The sequence below is a fragment of the Nyctereutes procyonoides genome, unplaced genomic scaffold (genome assembly GCF_905146905.1).
Source record: "Nyctereutes procyonoides isolate TBG_1078 unplaced genomic scaffold, NYPRO_anot_genome, whole genome shotgun sequence".
NCBI classification, from domain to species: domain Eukaryota; kingdom Metazoa; phylum Chordata; class Mammalia; order Carnivora; family Canidae; genus Nyctereutes; species Nyctereutes procyonoides.
Genome location: NW_026575125.1, coordinates 113,046,995 through 113,073,474, shown reverse-complemented (window position 1 = coordinate 113,073,474; position 26,480 = coordinate 113,046,995). Strand labels below are relative to the sequence as shown.

At 38.2% G+C, this 26,480-nt stretch overlaps 1 pseudogene; it reads right to left on the bottom strand.

The window, feature by feature from the left end:
- The window catches only part of LOC129518120 (tRNA pseudouridine(38/39) synthase-like), an 85,323-nt pseudogene extending 59,328 nt beyond the window's left edge, over positions 1-25,995 (bottom strand).
- Between the last annotated feature and the right edge of the window lie 485 nt (positions 25,996-26,480).

Genomic DNA, 26,480 nt, shown 5'->3' with positions numbered 1-26,480 from the left:
ATATTAATTCTGCCAATCCATGAGCGTGGAATATTTTTCCATCTCTTTGTGTCTTCCTCAATTTCTTTCAGAAGTGTTCTATAGTTTTTAGGATATATTTTGAGAACCATTTGAATGGTAAATGGTTCTCCAACCTTTTATTTTCAGGTTGTAGGTGTCTTTCTGTCTAAAATGAGTCTCTTGTAGACAGCAAATAGATGGGTCCTGCTTTTTTATCCAGTCTGAAACCCTGCGCCTTTTGATGGGGTCATTAAGCCCATTCACATTCAGAGTTACTTGAACTTCTTCTTAAAGGGGAGTTTTAAGAGTCCCCCTTAAAATTTCTTGCAGAGCTGGTTTGGAGGTCACATATTCTTTCAGTTCCTGCCTGTCTTGGAAGCTCTTTATCTCTCCTTCCATTTTGAATGAGAGCCTTGCTGGATAAAGTATTCTTGGTTGCAGGTTCTTCTCATTTAGGACCCTGAATATATCCTGCCAGCCCTTTCTGGCCTGCCAGGTCTCTGTGGAGAGGTCTGCCGTTACCCTAATATTCCTCCCCATGAAAGTCAGGGACTTCTTGTCTCTTGCTGCTTTAAGGATCTTCTCTTTATCTTTGGAATTTGCAAGCTTCACTATTAGATGTCGAGGTGTTGAACGGTTTTTATTGATTTTAGGGGGGGATCTCTCTATTTCCTGGATCTGAATGCCTGTTTCCCTTCCCAGATTGGGAAAGTTTTCAGCTAGGATTTGTTCAAATACATATTCTGGCCCTCTGTCCCTTTCGGCGCCCTCGGGAACCCCAATTAAACATAGGTTTTTCTTCCTTAGAATGTCATTTATTTCCCTTAATCTGTCTTCATGGTTCTTTAATTGTTTATCTCTTTTTTCCTCAGTTTCCCTCTTTGCCATTAACTTGTCTTCTATGTCACTCACTCGTTCTTCCACCTCGTTAACCCTCGTCGTTAGGACTTCTAGTTTGGATTGCATCTCATTCAATTGATTTTTAATTTCTGCCTGATTGGATCTAAATTCTGCAGTCATGAAGTCTCGTGAGGCCTTAATGCTTTTTTCTAGAGCCACCAGTAGCTGTATAATGGTGCTTCTGAATTGGCTTTCTGACATTGAAGTGTAATCCAGATTTTGTAACTCTGTGGGAAAGAGGGCTGTTTCTGATTCTTTCTTTTGAAGTGAGGTTTTCCTTCTAGTCATTTTGCTCAGTGCAGAGTGGCCAAAAACAAGTTGTATTGGAACACGGGGGAGTATCACTGGTCCGTCCAGCTGGTCTTCTGGGGGAGGGGCCTGTTGCGCTGATTTTCAGGTGTTAGCACTTGGGGGAGCTGCTCTGCCCCTGCCTGCTGCAGGGCTCAGCGGGGGTTGTTTACCCCGTGGGGCCCCAGGAGGAACAGCAGCAGTTGCTATGGCAACTCTGGAAGCCTGGATTCAGCCTCCGCAGGAACTACGGGGCTCGGGGCTCTCGGTTCTCCATCCGCAGGGCCTGGAGGCTCCGGGGCGGGGCCGCTGATCTGCTCAGCTCGAGGCAGGAGCGTCCTCGCTGTCCTGGGCCCTCCCGGCCTCTGCCTGTCCCGGGGGAGGCCGGATCCTGGGCTGTGTCCCGGCGCCCTGTGCTCCGGGGCCTGCGCTGTTGGATTCGCGCTCCCGGTGGCGCAGCCCCCTCCGCGGAGCCGCCGCCCGAGCCCCTCCGAGCTGCTCCAGTCGGTCCCTCCGTGCGCGCTGCAGCCCTTAGGGAGCTCGGCGCACTCTCCCGGGCACAGGTGTCTGTTAGTGTCCCCGGGAGCCCGAGGGCATCCCCGCCCTCCTGGGTCCTGCTCCACCTCCCTGCGAGCCCCTTTCCGCCCGGGAAGGTTGGTGCAGCTCCTGCTCCTCCGGGACGGGGCTCTCCTGTCCTGGGGACACTCGCCCCGGCCTCAGCCCGGCTCCTCGCGGGGCCCCTCCCCCTCGGAGGCCTTTTGTTCCTTTATTTCTTTTTCCCCGTCTTCCTGCCTGGATAGAAGCGCGGACTCTTCTCACTGTAGAGTTCCAGCTGGTCTCTCTTTACATCTCAGGCCGAATTTGTAGATTTTCAGGATGGTTTGAAGGTTATCTAGGTAATTTGGTGGGGACAGGTGACTCGGGGACCCTGCTCTTCCGCCATCTTGCCTAAACTGATTTTTAAATTATAATTTATTAATGAGAGAGTAACAGAATTCAAGTTTAGGTTTATGGGTCTCAGTCTTGATTCTGAGAGGCAGCAAAATGTCAATTTTACTACAAACTCGAGCCAAAGCACCTGGGTTCAAACCTCATTTCCACTACTTATTTTCTCTGCCTCAATTTTCTCATCTGTACGTAACAGGGATAAAAATAGCACCTATCAATTAAGGTTATTATAAAGATTAAGTTAGTGTTTTCCAAGTGCTTAGAACACTGCCAGATAATAGTAAGTACCATAGGACTTTTTGCTACTATAATTTTGTTAATATTCAAAATCATCAACTTGATGTACATCTATGATATACATATTCTTATTTAATATAATCAAAAAGTAAGTATTCTATGTGCCAAGAGTAATGATTGCTTTGGAGTTACTGTGTTCGTTGATGTATGTAAAAAGTCACTGCTACCAACTAGCTGTAAAAATCATTATTTCCATAGCTCCAACTACAGGCCTGGAGAAATTGGCAGCATCGCTGAAGTCTTAATGCTTAGAGTACAATAAGGCTCACTTGTGGAATATATACCACTGATTACACCTTGTCTGTTCTTATGCAAGGTATTCTCTGGTGCCAACATTTGCAGTTTAATGAGTGGCCATCTGCTTCTATTCCTAAAGTACTTGGTCAGGTTTGAGAAAGTGAATTAGTTGCCCTCCATAGATTTTGAAAATGTTTGCAGAGTATGTGCCCCTTCGTGTAGACAGTATTTACAAAACCCTAATGTAAAATTGCACTACACCTATAAGCCCCAAAATGCGTGTGTTTATTGCAATGTCCTGAATGATATCTAGGATTTGGTCCATACTGTGATTTAAACATAAAATGCTTTGGATATCTCTAAAATATAGCTAGTATGCAGAACAACTACACTCGTCCTTAGTCTCCAAAGTATAAGAATTCACATATACAAAGATAGAGAATAGTACTACTTCCACTTAACTAAGGAGAACTCCAAAATCCATAATTAAGAAAATACCTCAACCCTCTACAATAGAGTACATGTTCTTTTTCAGTCTAAAGTCAACCTGGAATAGATAAAAATTTGTTCCTTTGATGAAAATATAAGGACAGCGAGGAAGCCATTTCCTTTGTGTGTGCTGGTCCATCTTATCCTCTATTTATTTGAATTTCAGCGATCATAAGAAATTTTACAAACCAAATTTTACAAGTTAAGCATTTGTCTACATTGAAAAACATTATTTGCAAACAAACTACTAGGACTTCACTTTGAAACAAGTTGCAAATTATTGTTACCAACATACAGCCTGTGCTGTTTTTTTTTTTTTTTTTTTTTTGGCGAGCTGATTCTTTACCTGGAGAAATGGAATAAAAGTACACCTTGACTATGTAAAATCCTGATACATCTTATCAATAAAAAGGAGACATGATAATCCAGAATGGGTACCACCTGTTATGAGTCTTAGATGGGACCTAAGAAAACTTGTCCCTCCTTTTTCCAAGCTCTACAAAAATTTTAGATATCCTAAGATCATAGTTAAGGCTATAATCATAAACTTGTTTCTCCATAAACTTGTTTTCTAGACCAGAAGTAAAAGAAGCATTTTATAGAAAATGTTTTATAACAGTGGTGACATTTATAATGATTTCATGCATTGTGTGACTAAAATAATTTGACTTTCATATAAAGTTGACAGGGAGACCCCCCCAATTCTCATATGAAACCTTTATACATGCACAAATAAATTTGCATTAGAAATCCAAATCAAAAGTATTGAGGTCCTGACATATTCCAGAAAAAAATTCCACAGATAAAACCAGAATGGAAGGAATGCCTGGGTGGCTCAGCAGTTAAGCGTGTCTGCCTTCAGCTCAGAGCATGATCCTGGATACCCGGGATCTAGTCCCGCATTGAGCTCCTTGCATGGAGCCTGCTTCTCCCTCTGCCTGTGTCTCTGCCTCTCTCTCTCTCTCTCTCTCTCTCTCTCTCTCTGTGTGTGTGTGTGTGTGTGTGTCTCTCATGAATAAATAAATAATCTTTTTTAGAAAAAATAGCACAGGAGACTAATACATAATTTCAGGACAACAGAAAAGGTAGGAAGAGTTTCCCAGTTATGTTCCGTTGAGCACGCATTCCATTGACTAGGAAACCTTGCACACAAAGTAAGCAACTCCTGGTTTCTAATGAGAACGGCTTTCTGAGGAGATATAAGACTTTTCTCTTAGCCTTCATCATGACCACTAACATTTCCCATTTTTTATGCTTTTGGAATGCAGTGAGGTAGAGAGCAGAACATACAGGACATGTCTTACAGCATTCTCAAGTGAAAAGTTTGTCTTGCAAATGTGTTAACACTGGGCAAACCCTGGAAGAAGAGCAACAGTCTTTTACGGCTTCTTCAAGATAAACATTATAGACTATTTCAAGGTACCCAGATATTAATATCCCTTTGTATAATCAGATAGCTGGGCCCTAGAAATTAATATCCCTTCGTAGAATCAGATAATCAGGCCTAGAGGGAAATAAGATACCTCCCCTTCAGTCTAGCAGTAGCACACTATTAAAGTATACCAGACTTCAAAAATAATGGTTAGTGGCTAAGTACATCAAGCAAAACCCCAATGCAATATTCAAAGAGAGAGAACACTGAGAGCACCCAAGTAGAACCTGAGGGTAATCAAAGAGAAATAATCTACATCGTTTAATGGAAAACCACAGATGTGAATGAAAGTCATTATTTCAAAGTAAATAAAACTTGTTACGTCAAAGTTAATGAAACAGAAACAACAATATGGAATCTTTGAAGAGATTTCATGGTCAAGGGATAAAGAAAACACAGGGATACTTATATAATTAGTATAATTATAGTATAATTAGTATAATAAGAAAATTTTAGGAATCACCTGCTCTGTACAGCCACTTAAAATGAAAAGAAACTTGGATAGGCAAATGATAAAATGAAATAAAACCATGAGAGACTAAGGTTTAAAGATCACTTAGTTCACTGTCCAGGGCATCCAAGAAAATGGATATCAGGATTTTATGAATAAGCCAAATAGAAATACCGGAATAAGAATTTGCATCTAGGGCAGCCCCGGTGGCAGAGTGGTTTAGCACTGCCTGCAGCCTGGGGTGTGACCCTGGGGACCCGGGATCGAGTCTCACATTGGGCTCCCTGCATGGAGCCTGCTTCTCCCTCTGCCTGTGTCTCTGCCTCTCTCTCTATATATATATATGACTATCGTAAATAAATTTAAAAAAAATAAAAAAAGATTTTATTTACTCATACAGACAGAGAGAGAGAGAGGCAGACGCAGGCAGAGGGAGAAGCAGGCTCCATGCACCGGGAGCCCACTGTGGGATTCGATCCCGGGTCTCCAGGATCGCGCCCTGGGCCAAAGGCAGGCGCCAAACCGCTGCGCCACCCAGGGATCCCTAAAATCTTTTTTTAAAAAAGAATTTGCATCCAAAGCCAAAAAGAACAAAAATTATACTGTAGAGTATCAAATCAGTGATGTAACATTCAAATCTGAGAAACTAACATTATTAATAAAGTACCCAATTCCAAAATACTGTGGTTTTTTTTTTTTTAAGTAATCTCTACGCCCAATGCGGGGCTCAAACTCATGACTCTATAATCAAGAGTTGCATACTCTACCAAATGAGATGGCCAGGTGCCCCGAAAATACTGTTGGTAAGAGTTTAAAGTAGCATAGCATTTTCAAAGGCAATATGGCAATACTTTAAGGGAAATAAAGGCCTTGAAATGTGCATGACTATTAATAATTCTCATTTTACCTTAATAAAAAATATGATCAAGTATTTCTTTAAGGATGTCTTATTACTTATTAAACATTATCATGCTATTTAGAATATTTATAACCTTATTTATAATCTCAGTGTCTACAATTACATGAATGCTTGAGTATATTGTGATAGAGCTGTATGATAGGATGCCACCCAAGTCGCTGAACTGGAGAAGGTTGTGCACTTTCAATCAATTCTACCCCAAATCCTCAACCCCAGTGAACAGAATTCAATGAAACAAACAAAAAAAAATGTGAGCTCATCTATGCTAAAACTGGGAAGTTATCTCAAAGATATCTGTCAAATAAAATGTATATTTGACCATATTGGGAGGAGGAACCCAAAATACTCCTGCTCAGGAGTCTGCTATATTACCTCAGACAAAAAGAAGAAATTTTAAAGAATTAATGACCAGAACACAGTTGGCTAGGGACCACCATATTTTGGAGCCTGTTCACCCATTAGAGATTGGCAGTGACAGCAAGGCTTAAAAACTGACTATGTGGTCTCACGGAACCCTTCTGGTTTAAGATGTTATTTATTTATTATTTTTTTAATTTTTTTAAATTTATTTATTTATAATAGAGAGAGAGAGAGAGAGAGGCAGAGACACAGGCGGAGGGAGAAGCAGGTTCCCTGCCGGGAGCCCGATGCAGGACTTGATCTCAGGACTCCAGGATCATGGCCTGAGCCAAAGACAGATGCTCAACCACCAAGCCATCCAAGTGCCCTGCCATTCTGATTTTCAATATCAACTCCCCCACTCTGAGTTTTAAGAGAGAAAAGGTAGATGGGGAGAAAAATGGAAAAGGACATTTGGGAGTCAGTTTTATAGCCGTGATCTAAAGGTATAATTTTCAGGCATAAGTAAGTGCTTTTTAGGTTACAAACCCACAAGCTGAGGAGCAATGTTTTATCCTAACTTCTCATCCATAAGATTAGCTCTCACAGAAAAGGAAGAGGAGTACCTGGATGGCTCAGTCAGTTAAGTATCTGACTCTTGGTTTGGGCTGAGGTCATGATTGCAGGGTCATGAGATGGAGCCCTGTCTTGGGCTCCACACTCAGTGCAGAAGATTCTCTCCTTCCCTCTCTGCCCTTCCTCCCACTCATGTTTGAAAGTAAAGTTAAATCTTTTTTAAAAAGAAAAACACTGAATAACAAAAGGACAGGACAGGCCTTAAACACTATAGATAGAGCTGATCCGTGGTGCACAATTTCATTATATATATTTTTAATTTTTAGGATAGTTTTACATTTGAGAAGTTGCAAAGATTGTACAGCAAGACCCTATATACTCCATTTCCCCTATTGTTAGCAATAGCACTTTTGCTACAATTAATGAGTCAATACACTTTCACCAAGTCCACATTTTATTAAAGATTTCCTCAGTTTTGCCTAACATCCTTTTCTTGTTCCATATCACATTTAGTCATCAGGTCCTAATGGACTGCTCTTAGTTATGACTGCTTTTCAGGCTTGGATTTTGACAACCTGGACAGTTTTGAGTAATACTATTCCGGTATTTTGTAGGCTGTCCCTCAGTTGGCATTTATCTCATGTTTCCCTTATGATTAAACTGAAATTCTAGATTCTTGGAAGATCACAGAGATAGGGTGCACATCATATCAAAGGTACAATATAACCTATCGCTATTGATGTTGGCTGTGATTAGCCATCTGAGGGAGTATTTGTCAGGTTTTCCCACTGTAAAGTTACTTCCTGCCCTCCTTTTCGAGACTCCATCCTTTGGAAAGATGTCACTATGCACAGCCCACAATTAAGGGTGGGAAGTTACGCAGTAAGTATCTACACAAATGGATATTCTTCTGCACAGATTTGTTCATTCCTCCCATTTATTCAGTTATATTAGTATGGATTCATGGACATTTATAATTTGGGTCACAGACCAATATTACTTTATTTTTGCTGCAAGTGTTCTGACTCTGGACATTAGGAGGTCTTTTAACTCATTTCTGAGCCCCTTGGATATACCGCTGTGACTGTAGTTGTTATGATCGCTTTACTTTCGGACACTACAAGATGCTCCAGGCCCATGTTGCATATCCCCTACCCCAACACTAGAACCAACCATTTTTCAAAGAACTATGGGAAACTTTGTTGTCTCACTAACTTTCTCCAATAGTCCTGGTTTGATATGTACACTGCCATATCATTGGCAAATAATGCCAACTAATTTCTTCCTTTCTACTTCTTTGTACTTATTTTAGAAATTTTGCCTAATTGCATCAACTGGTTCCTCCAGAAACATACATACATATATGCACATATGTGTGGAGTGTTTACAAAAAACCCTGAAACTAGAACCCTGAAACTAGAACATCCAGAAACAAACCTAGTCTGTGATTAAAAAAAAACTGGAAAAAATAGATTATTTATTAATAGTGTTGGGAAGATTAGATAACTATGTTAAAGTCAGGTGTGCTATCTTCATAATTTCAATCAGAATAAATCTTATATGCAAAGTAGAAATCAGGATAATATTAGAACAAAGGTACAAACATCTTAAATGGAAAACAATTTCTACACTTTGGCTATTATGAATAATGCTTCGATCAACATTATGTGCAAGTTTTTGTGTAGACATAGGTTTTTAATACTATTGTGTATGTGCCCAGGAGTAGAATTGCTTGGTCATATGTTACCTCTATTTCTAGCTTTCTAAAGAACTGTTAAACTGTATTCTAAAGCTCTTGCACTATTTTACATTCCCATTAGCAAGGTAGGAAGGTTCCAACTCTCCACATCCTCACCAACACTTGTTATTGTTAGCTTTTTATTATAGCCATTACAGTACATATGAAATTGTACCTCATTGTGGTTTTGATTTGCATTCTCCCAATAGCTAATGATGTTGAGTGCCTTTTCATTGCCTAATTAGCCATCTGCCTTGCTCTTTGAAATGCTCATCTCCCCAAATGAAATTCATGTGCCATGTAGCCTTAATTTTAAACCAGCACGTCCCAAATATACTCTGAATATTTGATGAAACAGATTCTAGTCATTTTAATGTGATTTGATAGCAGAAAAAAAACTATTTGATACAGAAGATAAGGACTGGAAAGTAGTACACGAAAATATTGACAGTGATTACCTTTTGAGTAATATAATTGTAGATGATTTGTGGTTTTGTGGGCAGCCTTGTTCTGTATTATGAAGTTTCTAATTCTAAATAAATTTTTTAATCAAAGTAAAACATGAATATAATTTTATAATGAAGATCATATATATATAATGATATATATTATAATCAATATAATATATATAATGAAGATCAAATATTACCCTAAGGGCTATTAAAAAATCAGTGGTCTACTCTATGATGCAACAATCTCATTTACTCTCTCCAAAAGGAGCCACTTTGATATTTTAGATGTTTTCAGTGTTATCTCTAGATGGGTTTTATTTCTGGAATTTTCCATGATATGTAATATAAAATTCCAACTAGGAAGAGGAGGAAATATGGCTATTCCTAGTAGCACTATTCCTTCAAATATTTTCAGCCATCTCCCAAAGATGGTTGCCCGTGCAATTTTTAGATATATAACTTTTTTAGATATATAACTTGTCAGTTTTTAATATCTGTATAGTTGTCATAATATAGTCAGAGATGAGCTATGGGTTATACTATAATTACATTTACATTCCCTGCAACATTTTGTTTTAAAGGAATTAATTACCATGTGTATATCTATTTATAACTGATCTGATCCTAAAATCTGTCAGAGCTTAATTCCTTCATTACAGTCAAATACCTAAGATAACCTGTCAGTTCCACTTTTTCCCCTTTTAGTGACACTTCATGCCCTCAGCTATCTCATTCCAATCTGGACTGGATCTAATTGCTGTAGAGTGGTCATCACAGTGTTTCCCTATAACTTAATCCAAAGAAATCCTTTTCTTAGCTTTCCTTGGTTCGATCTGTTTTCTGGATACCAAGCCTTCCCCATTAGTAGTCTAAACCCTTGTTTTAGTGTAGCACATCCTTTAGTAACTTCCTGAGAAAGGATGTTCGATATTATTTTTCAGATCTTGAATATCTAGAAATATCTATATTCTGTCATTATATTTGATGAATAATTTGGCTGTGTATGGAATGATGAATTGAGGAAAAAGTGTCTCTCTTTTCTTCAATGCCTTTAGATTCCAGTTTTAAGAATTCTGAAGTCAGAATAAGTCTAAGTCCTATTCCTTTGTATATAACCTGACCTATTTTAGGTATTTTAGCTCTAAAAGCTTATGGGATCCTCTCTTCTCGTTTTTAGTATTTCCTCCCTTTAGTTGATACTAGACTTCTTAAATTAGAATTCTTAAATATCTAAGTTTCTCAATTTCTCTTATCTTTGAATTTATGGAATCTTCCATTTTTTGTTTATCTTTAGGGGAGATTTCTCACCTTTATATCCTAATCCTGCAGTTACCAACTTAATTTGGCTTTAAAATTTTTTGAGGGGTGCCAGGGTGGTTCAGTTGGTAAAGCAACCAGCTCTTGGTTTCAGCTCAGGTCGTGACCTTGTGGGTCATGAGATGGAGACCTGTGTAGGACTCTGTGCTCAGCGGGAAGTCAGTTGGAAAGATTCTCTCCTTCTGTCCCTCTCCCCACTTGTACACACGTTCTCCCTTGCTCTCTATCTAAAGTAAATCAATATTTAAAAATTTTTTGAGAGGCAGATGGGTGGCATAGTCAGCTAAGCATTAGACTCTTAGTTTCAGCTCAGGTTGTGATCTCAAGGCAATAATGTCCAGACATGGGTCAGCCTCTGCACTCAGTACAGAGTCTACTGAAGACTCTCTCCCTCTCTGTCTGCCTCTCCCCCTTCCCCTCCCCAGCACACTCTGTCTCAATTACATAAATAAAATATTTAAACAAAGAAATAAAAATTTTTTGAATAGCGCTTAGTCTTTGATTTTTTTAAAAGCAGCATATGGTCTATTTCATCACTAGTTTTGTCCCTCTCCTTCTGGTTCATGTTATCATTTCCTCTGAGTGTCATTTTAATTTTACTCTTGTCTTTTAGATTAAATGCTTTCTTCAATGTCTAATGACAATTGGCTGGCAGTTCATATTTAAGGGTGAAGTATTTATTTATTTTTTTAATTTTTTATGATAGTTACACACACACAGAGAGAGAGAGAGAGAGGCAGAGACATAGGCAGAGGGAGAAGCAGGCTCCATGCACCGGGAGCCCGATGTGGGATTCGATTCTGGGTCTCCAGGATCGCGCCCTGGGCCAAAGGCAGGCGCCAAACCGCTGAGCCACCCAGGGACCCAAGGGTGAAGTATTTAAATGTGGATTAGAATTTCTATGTGTGGGGTGGGGGTAGGAGAAGCCAATTGATGGGTTTTGCAGTGTAATCAGATGGAAATCCTGCCTTTTGTTAAGGTATTTTCTTTCTTATATCTGCCAGTTTTCCCAGAGACTGTTCCAACCTCTTATTTGGAGTAAAGAAACCTGGCTGCCAGTGTTCTGATATCCAAGTAGGAAATGGTACTAGGATCTCATGTTTAACTATGCTATTCTCACTTAATTACCTTATTTTCAATCTGACACTTCACCCTGAACTGTACCTTGTAGAATTCTACAAGTCCAGAATTTTGGAGGGGCTCAACCTCCTTAGTCTCTCTAGAGATTAAAACCACTGTCTTCTATATAAGGCTGGTAGTAGCCTGTCCAGAGAGACCTGGCAAGCCAGAAAGGACTGGCATGATATATTCAACATGCTAAGTAGGGATCCCTGGGTGGCGCAGCGGTTTGGCGCCTGCCTTTGGCCCAGGGCGCGATCCTGGAGACCCGGGATCGAATCCCATATCGGGCTCCCGGTGCATGGAGCCTGCTTCTTCCTCTGCCTGTGTCTCTGCCTGCCCCTCTCTCTCTCTCTCTCTCTCTCTCTCTCTCTCTCTCTATCATAAATAAATAAATTAAAAAAAACATGCTAAGTAGGAAAAATATGCAGCCAAGAATACTTTATCCAGCAAGGGTGCCATTCAGAATAGGAGGAGAGAGAAAGAGTTTCCAAGACAAACAAAAACTAAAGGAATTTGTGAACACTAAACCAGCCCTGCAGGAAATATTAAAAGGGATCCTTTGAGCAGAGAGCCCAAAAATAACGAAGACCAGAAAGGAACAGAGGCAATCTATGGGAACAGCAACTTTACAGGTAATACAATGGCACTAAATTCATACCTTTCAATAATTACTGTGAATGTAAATGGACTAAACGCTTCAATCAAAAGACATAGAGCATGACGATAGGAAAAAAAAAATACAAGACCCATAGATATTTTGCTCACAAGAGACTCACTTTAGACCTAAAGACACTTGCAGATTGAAAGTGAGGGGGTGGAGAACCATTTATCATGACAATGGATGTCAAAAGAAAGCTGGGTAGCCATCTTTATATCAGACAAACTAGATTTTAAACCAAAGACTGTAATAAGAGATGCAGGACACTGTATCATAATAGAGACATCTAACCAACAAGATGATCTAACAATTATACACATTTATGCCCCCAGCTTGGGAGCAGCCAAATACACAAACCAATTAATAGTAAAATTAAATTAGTTTGTTGGTAATAATACAATAATAGTAGGGGACTTTGTTTTTTAAAGATTTTATTTAATTATTCATGAGACAGAATGAGAGAGAGGCAGAGACATAGGCAGAGGGAGAAGCAGGCTCCATGCAGGGAGCCCAATGTGGGACTCGATCCCACGACTCCAGGATCACACCCTGAGCCAAAGGCAGATGCTCAACCACTGAGCCACCCAGGTCTCCCAGTAGGTGACTTTAATACCCCACTTACAGCAATGGACAGATCATCTAAGCAGAAGATCAACAAGGAATCAAGGACTTTGACACACTGGAACAGATGGACTTAATATATTCAAAACATTTCATCCTAAAGCAGAATATACATTCCTTTTGAGTGCACATGGAATATTCTCCAGAATAGATCACATACTAGGTCACAAATCAGGACTTAACAAATACAAAAAGCCTGAGGTCCTATCATGTATATTTTCAGATTACAATGTTATGAAACTTGAAGTCAGCCACAAGAAAAAAGTTGGAAAGACCACAAATACATGGAGCCTAAGAAATAGCTTACTAAAGAATGCGTGGGTCAACCAGGAAATTAAAGAGGGATTTAAAAAAAAAACACATAGAAACAAATGAAAATGAAAACATAAGAGTCCAGGGACGCCTAGGTGGCTCAGCGGTTAAGCATCTGCCTTTGGCTCAGGGTGTGATCCTGGAGTCCCAGGATCAAGTCCCACTTCAGGCTCCCTACATGGAGCCTGCTTCTCCCTCTCCCTATGTTTCTGCCTCTCTCTTTGTGTGTCTCTCATGAATAAATAAATAAAATCTTTAAAAAAAAAGAAAACATAACAGTTCAAAACCTTTGGGATGCTGCAAGGTGGTCCTAAGAGGGATGTATATAGCAATACAGGCCTTCCTCAAGAAGGAAAGTCCCAAATACACAACCTAACCTTACACTTAAAGGAGCTGGAAAAAGAACAGTAAATAAAGCCTAAATCCAGCAGGAGAAGAGAAATGATAAAGATTAGGGCAGAAATCAATGATACAGAAATTAAAAAAAAAAACAGTAGAACAGATCAACAGAGCTAGGAGCAGTTTCTTTGAAAGAATTAATAAGATCGGTAAACCCCTGTCAGGCTTAGCAAAAAGAAAAGAGGAAGGACCCAAATAAGTAAAATTGTGAATGAAAGAGGAGAGATCACAACCAACACCACAGACATAAAAACACTTATAAGAGAACATTATGAGCAATACTATGACAACAAATTAGGCAATCTGGAAGAAATGGACAAATTCCTAGAAACATGTAAACTACCAAAATTAAAACAGAAAGAAATAAAAAACCTGAACAGACCAATTACCAGCAAAGAAATGGACTTCATAATCAAAAATATCCCAACCAACAAGAGTCCAGGACCAGATGGCTTCCCAGGGGAATTCTACCAAACTTTTAAAGAAGAATTATATCTACTCTTCTGAAACTGCTCCTAAAAAATAGAAATGGAAGGAAAACTTCCAAACTCATTCTGTGAGGGGAGCATTACCTTGATTCCAAAATCAGACAAAGATCCCCCTTAAGACAAACCACAAGAGACTCCTCACTCTGGGAAACAAACAAAAGGTTGTGCAAGGAGAGGTGGGTGGGGGTATGGGGTGACTGGGTGATGGGCACTGAGGGGAGCACTTGATGGGGTGAGCACTGGGTGTTAGACTATATGTTGGCAAATTGAATTTAAATTAATGAAAATTAAAAAAAAAAACAAAAGATCCCACTGAAAAGGAGAATGACAGGCCCATTATCCCTGATGAACATGGATGTAAAAATTCTCACCAATATATCAGCTAATAGGAGCCAACAGTACATCAAAAGGATTATTCACCACAATCCAGAGGGATTTATTCCTGGGCTGCATGGGTGGTTCAACATCCACAAATCAATGTAATACACCACATTAATAAAAGGATAAAAACCATATGATCCTCTCAAAAGATGCAGAAAAAGCATTTGACAAAACACAGCATTCCTTCTTGATATAAAAAATACTTTTTGCAGTGTAGGGATAGAGGAAACATACTTCAACAGCATAAAAGCAATATACAAAAAAAATAAATAAAAGCAATATACAATAGACCCACAGCGAACATTATCCTCAATGGGAAAAAAACTGAGAGCTTTTCCCCTAAGGTCAGGAACACAACAGGGATGTCCACTCTCACCACTCTTGTTCAAGCATAGTACTGGAAGACCTAGCCTCAGCAATCAGACAACAAAAAGAAATAAAAGGCATGCAGATTGGCACAGAAATCAAACATTCACCCTTCACAGACAACATGATACTCTGTGGAGAAAACCTGAAAGACTCCACCAAAAAATTGCTAGAACTAATATAGGAATTCAGCAAAGTCACAGGATATAAAATCAGTGCACAGAAGTCTGTTGCATTACCACACACTAGCAATGAAGCAGAAGAGAAATGAAGGAATCGAGCCCATTTACAATTGTACCAAAAACCATAGGATACCTAGGAATAAACTTAACCAAAGAGGCGAAAAATCTGTACTCTGAAAATTACAGAACACTTATAAAAGAAACTGAGGAAGACAAAAAGAAATCAAAAAACAGCCCATGCTCATAGACTGGAAGAATGTTGTTAACAGGCCTATGCTCCCCAAAGCAATCTACACATTCAGTGCAATCTCTATCAAAATACCACCAGCATTCTTCACAGAAGTGGAACAATCAATTCTAAAATTTGTATGGAATCAGAAAAGACCTCAAATCACCAAAGAAATGTTGACAAAGAAAACCAAAGCTGGTAGCATCACAATTCCAGACTTCAAGCTGTACTACAAACTTGTAATAATCAAGACAATATGGTGCTGGCACACACACACACACACACACACACACACACACACAAAACAAACCCACATAGATCGATGGAACATAATAGAAAACTCAGAAATGCACCCTCAACTTTATGGTCAACTAATATTCGGCAAAGCAGGAAAGACTATCCACTGGATAAAGGACAGTCTCTTCAATAAATGGTGCTGGGAAAACTGAACCACTTTCTTACACAATACACAGAAATAAATTCAAAATGGATGAAAGAACTAAATGTGAGAGAAGAATCCACCAAAATCCTAGAGGAGAACACAGGTAGCAACTTCTTTGACCTCAGCCACAGCAACTTCTTGCTAGACATGTCCCCAGAAGCAAGAGAAACAAAAGTAAAAATGCACTATAGGGACTTCATCAAGATAAAAAATTTTTTGCACAGCAAACGGTCAACAAAACTAAAAGGCAACCTATAGAATGGGAAAAGATATTCTCGAGTGACAGATAAAGGATTAGTATCCCAAATCTATAAAGAACTTCTCAAACTCAACACCCCGAAGAAACAAAAAATCCAGTCAAGAAATGGGCAGAAGACATGAACAGACATTTCTCCAAAGACCTGCAAATGGCAGACACACGAAAAAAATGCTCCACGTCACTTGCCATCAGGGAAATCCACATGAAAACCACAATGAGAAACCACATCACAGCAGTCAGAATGGCTAAATTAACAACTCAGGAAACAACAGGTGTTGGTGGGAATGCAAACTGATAAAACCACACTGGAAAAGAGTGTGGAGGCAATTACACTGCTAGGTATTTACCCAAAGGATGCAAACACACTGATTTGAAGGGGCGCATGCACCCCAGTGTTTATAGCAACAATGTCCACAATAGCGGAACTATATGGAAAGAGCCTAGATGTCCATTGACTGATGAATGGATAAAGAAGGGTGTGTGTGTGTGTGTGATTTCACTCATATGTGGAACTTAGGAAACAAAACAGGTGAACACAGAGAAGGGAAGGAAAAGTAAGACAAAAACAGAGAGGGAGGCAAACCATAAGAAACAACTCTAGGAAACAAACTGAGGGTTGCTGGTGGGGAAGTGGGTGGAGGATAGGGTACCTGGGTGGTGGGCATTAGGGAAGGAGTGTGATGTAATGGGCACAGTGTGATATGCAAGTGATGAATCATTAAATTCCACCCCTGAAACTAGTAATATACTATATGTTAACTATGTTGAATTTAAATTTAAAAAAAAACTATCTTCTGCTGATGGATTTTAGAGGTCATCTGAGTATTCTGACAGCTCCTTAATATACACTTTTGACTATTTCCAGCCCACTTTACATGCACTCTTGCTCCCAGAGGTACCTGGTGCCTCCATTTTCTATGCTTTTCCAATATGAAAATGTGCAGTGCAAGTCAGCTTTGCACAGATTAAAGATAAGCAAAACATATGAAAACTGGCATAGTTACCAATGAGATCCTAAACTATTTTCTCATTTGGATGCCAGAGCACTGGCAACCAGGTTTCCCCCTCCCTAACGGGGTGTGGGGGTAGAGGGTAAGATTTGGAATATTTTTGTCTGACCTAAGAAAATACCTTGTTATAGTCCCTGCTGCAGATGGGGTCTTTATCGGTCTCCATTGTGCTGAGTTACAACTTCTCCACCTTGCAAGATTAACATTTTTGGTGTCATTTTCCTCTCCATCTTTTGTATATTTGCATATTTGTTTACCTTTATTCCTGTAGTCTCATTTTATTGCAGTTTGGATAGGAGTTAAAAGCGGATGTTCAATCTTCCATATTTGACTATAGTTCTATTAAATCAGAGATTAGATAAAACTGTAAAAAAAATTAAGTCTTAAACCTTAGTGTTTTAGTGTCTGTTTAATTCCATTCTTTATAATGGCTCAGTTAGAACTTAGTTTGCCTATACAGATTGTGGCTTCTTTTTGCTCTGCTGCAGTAAACAGCCATGCTAACCATACTGGGGGCTGCAAGTATATCTGATGATCAAACTAAACTTATTATTAAAAAAATTTAGAATATGCTACCATTCATTGGTGACTGATTTACAAAAACCCATATACATTATTTTCCAATATAATTTATCAATGGGTTTCTTCTCTTCATCTGAATATATTTCTGACCTAGGAATCCTGATGAAAACCTGCACCTGAAGGGAAAAAATACAAACACAAACACACACAAAAAAACTAAGGTTATCTATAGGTTCAAAATGAAGCCCCAAACTTCCAAAGAGGGGAACTGAGAGGACCAGAAACATGAGACAGTTGTCATCTGATGCCCTATCCAATGAGGGGGAAATTGGACATCGCAAATGAAGGCAGTAGATAATCATCTTGTTCTTTTTAGTAAGTTTTCCTAGAAGTACTTGGGGACAAATTTTACTAGGAAAAAAAAATCAGCAAGGCCTGCCTCATGTGACTTGGGGATGTGAGGCTGAAATGAGCACAGGCCATAAAGACAAATGATTCAAGTGTCCAACCCTGGTATGTGTCTGAAAATTTCCAGCATCATGTGAAACAATCTTCAGTGTTACTAGTGAGTGAATCATGAAATAAAGCAGAAAATACACTAATCCTTGATTACAAACAACAGCATTTGGAGAAATATTGGGGGATATAAAATTTTATAAATGTACAAAGTTAGACTACTTTCTAATTGTTCAGATTCACAAAAAAGTACTTGATATTATCAAAGCCATGATAATGGTAGATGCCAAACCAAAACCTTAGTGCCTGACTTCAAATGTTTTATCCTATGCCAGTCTGATACATTATAAACAAACTACTTTGTCACCAGACAGAAGTAAGTCCCAATGCCAAAATCACATTTTTTATAGTTGTATGGCTTTGGACAGGTCATTAATTTCAGTTCATTCATTTGTAAAAATGGTAAGAAAAAGAACTTCATAGCATTATGAAGATTATGTAAGCTCATACATGAAGTATCACCTAGGGTTAACAATATTTTAAGTGCTCAAATATTTATTGTTTTAAACAACAAATATTTAGTCAAGACCTAGTATGATCCAGGCACAATGTTGAGGCTATAACACTGAGCAAGATAGATACATGATTATGTCCACAAAAAAACTTATAACCCAGTAAGAAAGAGAAATTACTATGAAGAAAATAGATTTACATGGTAGAGAATAATGATTGGAGGGAATATTAAAATAGTTAATGATGGTATACCATAGGCTTGGGCATATTGACCAGTCTAGGTGTGAGGTTATTACATCTTAAATTAGTGAGGCAACAACAAGGAGATAGAAAAGTTAACAGAGAATGAGTTTGGGAGATAAACATGATTTGCTGATGGACTAAAAGTGAAAATGAGGGAGATTGAGGAATAATAGATGATTTCAGAAGTCATTTGTATTTGAATCTGAAACCCAGTGAAGAGATAAAGATCAGAGATAAATTTGGGCATCATTAGCATATAGATAGTATCTGAAGTAAGGGGGATGGATATATTCCCTCTATCTTTAAGTGATCTTAAAGTATAAGGAGGGCTCAAGATCTAGCCAGGGTCACTGAGGGGGGGCACTTGATGGGATAAGCACTGGGTGTTACACTGTATGTTGGCAAATCGAACTCCAATAAAAAAATATACAAAAAAATCTAGCCATGGGGCACTTCTACAATGAGAACAGGAAAATAAAAAATAAAAATCAGCAGAAGAGACAAATGAAGGGTCGATGAAGAAAAATCTGGGGTGTGACATTGCTTTAGCCAAGAGATTATTTTCAGAGGAGGTGGTTCACTGTGTTTAAGGATCCTTAAATTTTTTTCTCCCATCATAGTAAAGGAAAATGTTTATAACTCATGTTTATTTTCTTCTTACCAGTGCAGTTGCCTAGCTCTCTTCCTTAGGGGCTCTAATTATTTATTTGGCCATTGGTTAAGCAAGCAAAAAAAAAAAAAAAAAAAAGAAAGAAAGAAAAAAAAAGCCTACTGATGATTAGGGAGTGGTTGGGCATATTATGGGGGAAAGCTTCTATTCCTCCATAAAAAATGGCTTCTTTCACTGCATTTGTTTAATTATGGCAAAAAAGTATTAATTTATCTTAATTTTAAGCATACATTACACAATTCTTAACTATATGCACATTATTGTACAACAGAACTTGAGAACTTTATCTTACATTACTAAAACTGTCCATTGAACAATTCTGAATTTCTACCTCCCCCCACAGCAAGCACTATTCTACTTATTTCTATAGGTTCGACTGCTTTATATACCTCATATAAGTAGATTAATATGGGGTTTGTACTTTTGCAATTGGCTTACTTCACTTACCAGAATGTTCTGAAGGTTCATCTCTGTCAGGGCATGTAACAAGACTTCTGTTATTGGCTGAGTGATATCCTGATGTTTGCATATACATTCTCTTCATCCATCCCTCCATGGACACTTAGGTTGTTTTCACATCTTGGCTACTGTGAATAGTACTGCAATGAATATAGGAGGGCTAATATCTAAGATTCTGATTTTGACTTTTCTGGATAAAAAGTGGGACTGCTGGATAATATGACGGTTCTGTTTTTAATTTGAAGAACCTCCACACTGTTTTACATAGTGATACCATTTTGCAACAGGGTTCCAATTTCCCCACATCCTCACCAACATTTTTTTTTAAATACAGTGTGAGGTAATTTTGATTTCTATTTCCCTGATGACTAGTGATACTGAACATATTTTCATGTGCTTGCTGTCCATTTGTATATCCTTTGAGAAAATCTCTATTCAAGCCCTTTGCCCAATTTTTTAAAAATAAGGTTATTTGATTTGTTACTGAGATGTGAGAGATCTTTATATATTCCAGATGTTAACCCCTTATCAGATATATGTTTTGCAAATATTTTCTCCCATTCTGTAAGTTGCCTTTCCATTCTTGATTTTTTTTCCTATGCTGAGCAGAAGTGTTTAAGTTTGATGTAGACACATTAGTCTATTTTTGCTTTTGTCACATGTATGTTTGGTGTCCTATCCAAGTTTCACTGTACATTCTTAAACTAAATATTTCGCTAAATTTGTTTTTACCAAGTTGAAAATGAGGATTCCCAAGTGGTAAATTGCTATGTTCAGTGTACCTTTCATCTCTGTTGAGTAATTGCATAAGATTCATTTTAGAGTTTGTATGCAATATAGAGTTTCAGAAATCCCTGGCCATAAACTCAGGCCTGCCTGGCCTACTATAGCACACCATATGGCCTGCTTAATTAATGGCCACTTTGTGGTGACATCCATAACAAAATGTGTTCTACAATTCAGTGATTTTAGTGATTAACAGGATTTTACTGAGATCAAGGGATCAACGACTAATTAAAATTGAGGTTTGAAAAATGAATATTAGAACTAAGTTAAAATCACTTGCAGATAAGATTGGTCTTTCAGCAAATGTAAGAAACCAAAAAACGACTAAAACTAAAGTGTTTGAGGTGACTGTCTCTTTAACCAATACACAGAAATTAATAGCTTTTCCAAAGATAACCAGCTTTCAAAAAGAAATTTCCAATTTCCAACAGCCACAAAATGTGAAACAGAAATAAACTCCATATAAAATGCATAGTTGCTGTATGAAGAAAAGCTATAAAACTCAGGTAAGGGACATGAAAGGAGACAAGAGTAGATAGAGAAGCATTTTGCTTTTGGGTAGGGAAATACAATATAATTATAGTGCCAAGCCTTCCAAATTAAGCTATAAATTTTATGCAATAGCACTTGAAATTTAAACAATTTGGGAACTTGACAAAATGAGAGTAAAATTTATGTGGAAAATAAACATTAGAGGTCATCCAGGAAAATTCTGAAAAGGGGGAGGGATTAGGGATATCAGTCCTATTGGAGATTACAATGTATTACAAAGCAACAGTAATGCTCAAAAATAGAGATTGTTGTAAGCAAAGACAGTACGGAGAAAGGCTTTCCTCTAAGTTTAAAATTATTTAAAAATAGAAACAGTTTTTAGGGCAGCCCCGGTGGCGTAGCGGTTTAGCGCCGCCTGCAGCCCAGGGCGTGATCCTGGAGACCCTGGATGGAGTCCCATGTCAGGCTCTCTGTATGATGTCTGCTTCTCCCTCTGCCTGTGTCTCTGCCTCTCTCTCTGTCTCTATGAATAAATAAATAAAATCTTTAAAAGAAAAAAGGAAAAAAAAGAAACAGTTTTTACCTGATGTTAAACCTCTTAGAGGCTCAAGAAAGACTGCATTAAAAAAAAAAACCGAACTTCTTGGTTGGCTAATAGTCCAAATCTTAAGGCAATCCTTAATATCAAACTGGCAGTCCCTCACCAAAGTACTCATAATCCCTCCTCTCCAGTAGGATTTTTCTTTGGGCTCATACCTAGTTTCACCTCTATGCTGTAGGTGTTATAACCATGTAAAATATATATAGTACATTTGACATATATAAGAGTGTAAAAAGATGTTTATAACATTTCATGAGCACTTTCTATTTTCTATATATAACCTTAAAATGACTAATTTGACAGTTCTCTATCATTCTGGAGTGAATGGATTTTTTTAAAATTTAATATTGTTTGGGGTACCTGGGTGGCTCAGTCAGTTAAGTGTCTGCCTTTGGCTCAGGTCATGATCTCAGGGGTCCTGGGATTGAGCCCTGCATCATGCTCGCTGCTCAGGGAGTAGCCTGCTTCTCCCACTCCTTTGCCTATTGCTCCCCTTGCTTTATTGTAAATCTATATTTTCTAAGATTTTATAGGAACTTATTTGAGTTAAAAAAAAGTTCTATTTTGTTCATCACTGGCTAATAAAGAAGTTTCCTATCAGACCTAACATGACTAGTTTCCGGTTTAATAGCAAATGATATTTGTATTTAAGTTAACCTCTGATACATACAGAAATATGCATGTGGGTAAGGGAATATTTAGATAATTAAATATTAATTTAATAATTTATTTAATCTCTGTCAAGTAAATAAGTAAAATCTTTAAAAAATAAATAAAACTTAATATTGTTCTATATTAATTTTTATTTGGGTTTTTCTTGTATCAATATCATAGAGCTGTTTAGTCCATCTTCTCAATTATTATAGAAGGTACATTTCTGGAACAAATGTTTTAGTAAGTATAAATTGCTTTTTGAAAGCACAGTATGAATCTACATTACAATAAATAATTCTGGTTGTTTAACTATGTTTACCTAATATCTTTTTACTCTGGAACTAGGAAAAACATAACTTGATTTTAATCTGTATGGCACAAATTGATAGTGCTACTGTAGTGATACTAAAGTTTTCTGCTATTATATATACACATACATCATTTTATTTTAATTATCTAAATACTATTCCCTTACCCACATGCATATTTCTGTATGTATCAGAGGTTAACTTAAACACAAATATCATTTGCTATTAAACCAGAAACTAGTCATATTAAGTCTGATAGGAAACTTCTCTATTAGCCAGTGATGAACAAAATAGAACTTTTTTTTAACTCAAATAAGTTTCTATAAAATCTTAGAAAGTATAGATTTACAATAAACAAAGGCTATTTTTTTTGATCAAATGTAAAAACAAAACTAAAAACACCTTTCAGTGCTGAGAACATAGGAAGCAAATGGAAAGTAAAAAGAAAGTAGCTTGGATAAAGGGTTCTTAGAAGTAGCTCTGATGATAGTCTGTCCTCCTAACAAGGAGACATCTAAGGAAGAGTGGCAAGAGAATGAGTAGTTTTCTAGAAAGATGAATTACCAACCATGACTCAGAAAAATAGAAAGCCATATGAGAGCTATAATAATTTTAAGTTTTAATTAGGATTCAAAAATCTGTCTACAATAAAGCACTATTTTTAATAAACATTCTAAGGACAGGTAGGTAATTTGTATAGGAGAGAGTTTGAGAGTAGAGATTATAAAGATTAGCTGCCTGACTCATAAAACCTATTCAACCTCCATACAAAATCAGAGAAGGCTAATGTAAGAAAGGAAAATCATAGGCAAATTTCATTAATCGAATGTTCTTTCAAAAATCTATTATGGAGAATTACATACAGTAAGATTTATATAAATTTCAGATCAAAATATAGGAGTATTTGTTCTATATATAAATACCTATTCAATACAGGCATATGAATGTGCATAAGAAGGCACATACTAACTTCAGGAGAGTGGTTAAATTTGGATGGACGTAGAGATCAGGGAAGGTAATAAAGGTTACCTGTTTCTCCTTTTAAATAATCCATGGGATGCCTGGGTGGTTCAGCAGTTGAGCATCTGCCTTCGGCCCAGGGTGTGATCCTGGAGTCCCAGGATCGAGTCCTACATTGGGCTCCCTGCATGGAGCCTGCTTCTCCCTCTGCCTGTGTCTCTGCCTCTCTCTCTCTCTCTCTATCTCTCTCTCATGAATAAATACATTAAATCATTAATAAATAATCCAAAGCAAAAAATGCACATGTTAAGATTTATTCAGCATGAGTTTGGCCACATGTACATTATATTATTCTTTGAGCATTTCTAGGAGTATGAAAACTTTCATAATGAGAATTATGAGCAGAGATATATACTATCAGTCTTCATAACAGGAACACCTTCAAGTGATAACCTGAGTAAAGTGAGCTCAGGAGAGGTAAGAGGATGAAAAATTGGAGACGGCAAGTTATAAATAGTGACTTTGACAAGCTTTATTATAAGTAGGTGGAAAGAGCAACATAGGAATAGCTGGAGGAAGTTATAAGGTCTCAGGGAAATTTTTATAAACAGGACAGACATTATAGCCTGTTTTATGCTGATGGGAAAGATGTAATGAGAAAGGTACTTCCAGAAGTTCTTCTCTGTCTCTTGAATTATGTCCTCAAGTAGGTGAGGGGGATGGGATGTATGATGTAGAGAGGTTCAACTACAGTAACAGGAGAGAAGATGAAGTATATGGTCTCAGATGCAAGTGGTTCGATAGTAATGATGTGAGAGCTTGTGGAAGTGGTCTCCGGATTGCTTCTCTTTTGTTACTGAAGTAGGAAGATGTAAAGTGGACTATGAGAAGCTAATAGTTCTTGCTGGCAACATTAAAGATTCACTTTGGGGCCAGGCGTTATCAATTTTAAGTGAGCCCCATTAAGTACAGTTAGGTGGTGTTTTCCGGTAGCCATGTTCAGCTGCTTGAGTGTAGGTGGAGAGTAGTCTAAGTTAAACAGGGATTTTGCTTTTTCCTGGATGGATGAAGGGAGGGAGGGGAAAGAAAAAACAAGTTGACAAGTATAAGCAAGTTGAAGCTGAGGAATGAGGGAAGAAAGAGCATGAGGTGGGCAAAGAACAAGAAAAAGCTCACAGGATCAATGGATTAAAGGTCCCAATGAGGGCTAAAGACAGTTCAAAGGGGGTAGTAGAGAAGGTGACCTGAAAAGACAGGTTGTTGGTCAAAAACTGAACTTTATGAAAGGGAGTTTATGGAATGGTTGCAGTTTACTGGACAACTGTGTCTAGGATAATATAGCGGGAGTGAGGGGCTAAGATAGAGTAGAAGACCAGACCCTTTGGAGGAGAAGAGGTTAAGAAACAGAAGCCTCATTCTTGGGAGGATCATCCACGAGGATATTAAAAATCAAGAATTATGACAGGAATAGCTCTGGAGTAAGTGACGGGGAACCAGAAGATAAGAACTTGGAGGGATATGGAGGAATGACTCAGGAGCTGATGACAGAAGAGGGAGGGGTCCTGAGTAGCCGAGGCTGAAGAGGTTGGATTCAAAGCTGGAATTTGTTAGGAAGCAGGGGAGGAAAATGGTCTTCACCTGCAGGTGTAGTGGTAGGCGAGATAAAAACAGCCACAACATGACAGGGTTGTAGGCAAAGCAGTGTCCCCCGAGGGCAGCCAGGTTTTAGCTAGATCAAAAAGGGGAAGGGATCTTTCCAAGAAGTTGAGGGTACAGGAGCAATTGTTGATTATAGACTAGAAATTCCAAGGGGCAAGGGAAAAATTTCAGGATTTGAGCAGGGGTGGGAAGGGCGGGCAGAAAATGGGATGTAGAGAGCCATGTGGGGAACAGGGTTTAGGCGAAGAGAACAGTCTGCTCACGTAATAAGTTTTAGTCAAGAAAATAAGCTCACTGTACACAAAGGACAATCGATCCAGTAAATCTACTTTATCTGCTGAGGAATCGTGGCTCTAGAGATTGTCAACAATGAAATCATATCAAGTGACTAAAAAGCTTTGGTACAGCAAAGGAAACAATCAACAAAAGTCACCAAGAGTAAATTTTCAGAGTTCTCATCACAAGGGTAAAAGCCCAACAACCGACCTATGGGTGGTGATGTTAACTAAACATTGTGGTAACCATTTCACAATTTATATGTACACCAAATTATGTTTTACACCTAGAACCGCACAATGTTTATGTCAAGGTTTTTAGGGTCTAGCTTCAAAAGCTCCAGAGACTCTACCTAAAAGGATATCAAATAAACTACAGCTCAGCTTCCTGATAACAAGAAGGCCTTGTTAGCGTTGTCAGAATGCTCTAAAGGAAGCCTGGGGGTTTGGATGCCACTGGTGAGGTTACGATTTGGAAAGACCTGGAGAAAGAAAAGGCTTATGGAAATGCCGTCTTACCATTTAGGATGCAGCTTGGCTGCCATTGCGACTTCTTTGAATTAATTCCTGCTAAAATAATAATGGTAGAGGAAGAGGAGGAACCACCATTTAGATGGACACAGAGTTTAAATTCATCAAGGGAAGTTTATATCGGTGGGAAAACACACTGGTCTCATTCTGTGGTTGCTGAAAGCTTAGAAAAAATTCCCTGTAAGAAGGCTGAGAGAATTAGCTTTTTTTTTTTTTTAAGCTCCCACTGTAGAATAGGATAATCAAGTCTAACCTGGCTTCCTTTTTTTTGGTTTTTGTTTTTTCTTTTTGCAGAGGGTGGGAGGGAACTACATCCATGCTCAGGGAAAGTAGGTTCAAAGGCTGGAGGAGCAAAGTTCAGTTGTAGGCATAGGATATAGAAATCAAGCCATCTGCAAATTGACATATCAATAAGCCAAGCTCAAAAGGAAATCTTAAACATAATTGCAATAATTTTACCTTAAATGACTCAATTTTATTTTATTTTATTTTTTAAGGA